A 4387-nucleotide genomic window follows, 5' to 3' on the forward strand; every position below is an offset into this window, starting at 1 on the left:
GATGGGAATGCTGCTATGGTGAGAGCCCCGAGGGTCATCCCTGTACAGGAGCCTTCCTCCATTTTTACCCATTCCATTTCTGGTTCTCTCACCCATTCCCTCACTCTTTCTGCAGTGGCTGCCCATTGGTAGTACGTTAGGTTTGGGAGGGCTTAGGCCCTTGTGTTTCCTTTTCTTTGTAGAACAGACACATACAGACGGATCGCTTCTCGGCCTTTTGGCTAAGATCAAGTGTCTGTGGATTGAGCCTTTGGTTCGGATCTGGTGTGTCTCTCTTGTGGGGACCATGAATTGGATTCAATTTGAATTGGTTTTTTGGAGCGGGCGGGGAGCTGGATTGGGGGTTCGCCCCTGGCCCACACTCTGGGCCCTGGCTTGGTAGCTCAGAAAAGGAAAAAAAATAAAAATAAAAAAAAGACACATACAGACGGCATAATCATTTTGTCAACCGAGTTAAAGAAGGCCTTGGGAATGTAGCTCGTTATGAATTCGAACAGGAAGGGGAACCTGGCCAGTACATTCATCTTGATCATCTGTACCCTCCCTATTAGGGAGAGCAGGAGTATATCCATCTCTGTAGGTCCTTTTTTACTTCCTCCATCACACTGTCAGGTTCCACTTGTGGATCCGTGTCCAGTCGTGGGCAATCTGGATCCCCAGGTAAGGAAATTGCTTTGGGCTTGTTTGAATGATAGTCCCGCCAGATTTTCCCCTCCTCCTTTCGAGTTCACAGGGAAGAATTCACTCTTGCTCAGGTTGAGCTTGTAGCCTGAGAAGGCTCCAAACTCTCTCAGGAGCTTCATGATTCCTTCCATGTCACTTTGCAGGTCCGAGATGTAGAGGAGCAGGTCATCCACATAGAGTGGGACTCTGTGCTCTCTGTATTTCTCTCGATTTCCTTCGAGCTACTTTCCGCTCTGAGGGCAATCGCCAACAACTCAATTGCCAGGGCTAACAGGAGTGGGGAGAGCGGGCATCCCTGTTTGTGCCTTTGTGCAGCTGGAAATATTCAAAGCTGGTGGTGTTGGTCCCGTACACTTGCCACTCAGGAGTTGATCCCTATCTCCAGCCAAACCGCTCTAGTACCTCAATGAGGTACTTCCACTCGACTCTGTCGAAGGCCTTTTCTGCATCCAGGGAGACAATCATCTCTGGTGTTCTCTCCCCGGATGGAGTCATTATCGCAGTTAGCAGTCACCTGATGTTCACTGTTCGTTGTCTACCCTTAACAAAGCCCGTCTGGTCTTCTACGACCACCTCCGGGAGGTGGGGGGAGTTTATTTCAATTTGGGCGCATAGTGAGAAGGCAGTTTGGGCAGAGATGGCAAGGCTGGTAGAGGAGATCCTGAGGGTGGAAGGAGGTATTCGGAGGCACCAGAGGCAGGGTTGTTGAAGGAGAGGCAGAGGCTCCAGATGGAGTTCAGGTTAGTGTCCACGGGGAAGGCGGTGGGGCAGCTACAGAGGGCCAGTATGTGAATATGGTGAGAAGGTGAGCAGGATGCTGACCCACCAGCTGAGGAAGCAAGAGACAGCAAGGCGGAGTAAAGGACAAGATGGGAAGCATGGTGTTGGACCCGGTGGGGGTGAATGGGGCATTTGAGGCTTTTCACAGGAGATTATATGAGTCAGAGCCCCCAGCCCGGGGTGGGGGGGGGGGGGGGGGGGGGGGGGTTGCGGAGGTTCCTGGATGGGCTGGAGTTTCCCAGGCTGGATGAGGATTGGGAGCCCCTATCGGGTTGAGGGAGGTGATGAAGAGTATTGGGGCAATGCCAGGGGTGGATCTACTATGAAACTAATGAAGCTTAAGCTTCAGGGCCCCTAATCCCGGAGGGCCCCCAGAAGCGACTTTAGTCCACATTGCTTAAAGGGTTTAAAAAAAAAAAACAATATTAATAATATAGTGTAATTCAATACAAAATAATAGTTAAAATAAAAATTAAAAGTTTATTAAAGTATCATGTAGGCTAACCGTAAATGAAAAAAGGTTCAAATTAAGGATGTTTCATTCTAAATATATTTAATATAAAATAATTATAAATAATTTAAAACACTATTAACATTTATGACAGAAATACAAACAGTAGATGACGTGTCGTAACAAAAAAGGGGAGCCGTTGAAAAGGCAACCGCAATGCTAACGTGAATTTTCAACGTGATAGCACTTGTGATAGCGATCTGGACAAGAATTATTTTCAATAAAGTGTTCATAAGGATACAATATTTTAATTACCCCTACTCAAAAATAAATGTGATATTTAGAAAAGTAAGGTAAGTAATAAAGGTGAAATAGTGTTTGATTAGCCTAAGCCTATTGTTTATATGAAGAGGTGAATGGAAGATAGGCTACGACTGCAATATTACTACTGCGCTTAAGCTGTACTTGACAATGCCTATCACGAGCTGCGAAGCAGAAAGGAATTTTTCAAAGCTATCCCTTATAAAGAACAAATTTCGGTCTACCATGACTGAAGTGCGCTTAAATTCTTTATGCATATTATCTCTAGAAAATGACATTGCAAAGAAGCTCTCATATGACAAAACTGTATGTGAATATGTTGCTAGAAAAACAGAAAAAAAGAGTATTTTGTAAAATGTGCTTCATGTAGTATGTATTCTCATAGGTGTCTAAAATAAAAGATTATATTTTACTTGTGATAAGGCAGATGCCAATTAGGGTTAGTTTTCATTTTTGTTATTTATTATTTATTCATTTTTTGTTTATAAAATAGGTCATTGTTATTTGTGTTGTTATAATATTGTGTAAAGGATGCACAATGTACTGTGTTGGTTGACCAAAAATTTTCAATAAAATATTTAAAAAAAAAAAAAGATTATATTGACTGTGGTCTTTTCTATGTTTTATTTCATCATTCTATGATGCATCATGCATGTATATAACATTTCCCTAATTTTCATCCCCCCAGAACTCGAAAACTATAAGTCATAGGAAATCTGTATTCACACCAGTGACTTTGACAGGTGAGATAATCCGGTACAGCAATTTTAATCAAAATCTGCGATGTCGTGGTTAAATTTTTACAAAATTTGTGGTGATCTGTTGTGGAACAACCCCATTGAAGAAGATAACAGTGGTTACCCAGACATCATTGCTGGTTGCGAAGGGACCCCCATAACAGTTCAAACTTCAGGGCCCCAAAAATGTCGGTCCGCCACTGGGCAATGCAGGCAGGGAAGGCGCTGGGCCTGGATGGATTCCCGCTGCAATTTTATAAAATGTTTGGGGAGGACCTGGGGCCAATGTTGGTGAGGGCATACAACAAGGCTAGGAAAAGGGGGAACTCCCTCCTACACTATCACAGGCATCCATCTTTTTGATATTGAAAAAGGACAAGGATCCAGAGCAGTGTGGGTCATACCACCCAATATCGCTATTGAATGTAGACGGCAAGTTGCTGATGAAGGTGCTGGCTTCACGAATTGAGGGCTGTGATAGGTGAGGACCAAACGGGATTTGTGAAAGGGAGACAGCTGTCAGTGAATGTGAGGAGGCTGCTCAATGTAATTATGATGCATCCGGAGGGGCAGGAGGTGGAGATAGTAGTGGCAATGGAGAAGGCTTTTGCCCGGTGATGCACTATCAATTACGACGAGACGAGAGTAGCGAGTAATCGAGGCTTTATTAAACAGAGATGTGTTGCCTCCTGCAGCTGCTGCCGAAATGGCTGCAGCTCGGTGATCACACACCTTTATACTCCGCCTACTGGGTGGAGCCAGCAGGCAGGGATCCACCCCCGTACCTGTAGTACGGGAGCCTTACCGTATTACATCTCGTATGTGATATATACAACAGTGGTGACTACCACATTCACCCCCTGTTAAAAAAGAGTCCAGCGGGGGTGGTGGAAAACTATTTACATGGTATGTGAGCATTTTCAAAAACTATTTACATGGTATGTGAGCATTTTTGAAGAGTACAGTTTGGTGAAAGTTCACAAATTTAGTTGGTCAGATGCCTTGATCCTCCGTTGTGAGCGCCGCAGTCCCGGTGGTGATGCAGGCGCCGGCTTGGTCGCCTGTGACTCCGGGAGTGTGTAGTCCTCATCTTCATCCCCGGGTGGAACCAATGGGAGGACAGATCATCCTGGAGCGGGGGCTGTGGTGAGGCGCGCTGGGGGGAGGGTGGGTGGCGCCGGGGAAATTGGAGGGGGGGGGTGGGGAACCAGCTGGTGCCAGGTCCCTGAGGGAGACTGTGTCTTGGCGGCTGTCGGGGTACGCCACGTAGGCATACTGCGGGTTCGCATGTAGCAGTTGTACCCTTTCGACCAACGGGTCCGCTTTGTGGAGCCGCAAGTGCTTGCGGAGGAGGACGGGTCCTGGTGCTGCCAGCCACGTTGGGAGCGAAACCTCGGAGGTGGACTTCTTCGGG

The 4387-nt window shown here is 46.3% G+C and overlaps 1 non-coding gene across 1 annotated transcript; it reads left to right on the plus strand.

Annotated features, from left to right (window-relative positions):
- Nucleotides 1–201: 201 nt before the first annotated feature.
- On the plus strand, nt 202–395 carry LOC140408087 (U2 spliceosomal RNA). Its single transcript, XR_011940016.1, has one exon. It is a non-coding gene; the product is annotated as a U2 spliceosomal RNA (small nuclear RNA).
- The last annotated feature ends 3992 nt before the right edge of the window (nt 396–4387 follow it).

The sequence above is a fragment of the Scyliorhinus torazame genome, chromosome 2 (genome assembly GCF_047496885.1).
Source record: "Scyliorhinus torazame isolate Kashiwa2021f chromosome 2, sScyTor2.1, whole genome shotgun sequence".
NCBI lineage: Eukaryota > Metazoa > Chordata > Chondrichthyes > Carcharhiniformes > Scyliorhinidae > Scyliorhinus > Scyliorhinus torazame.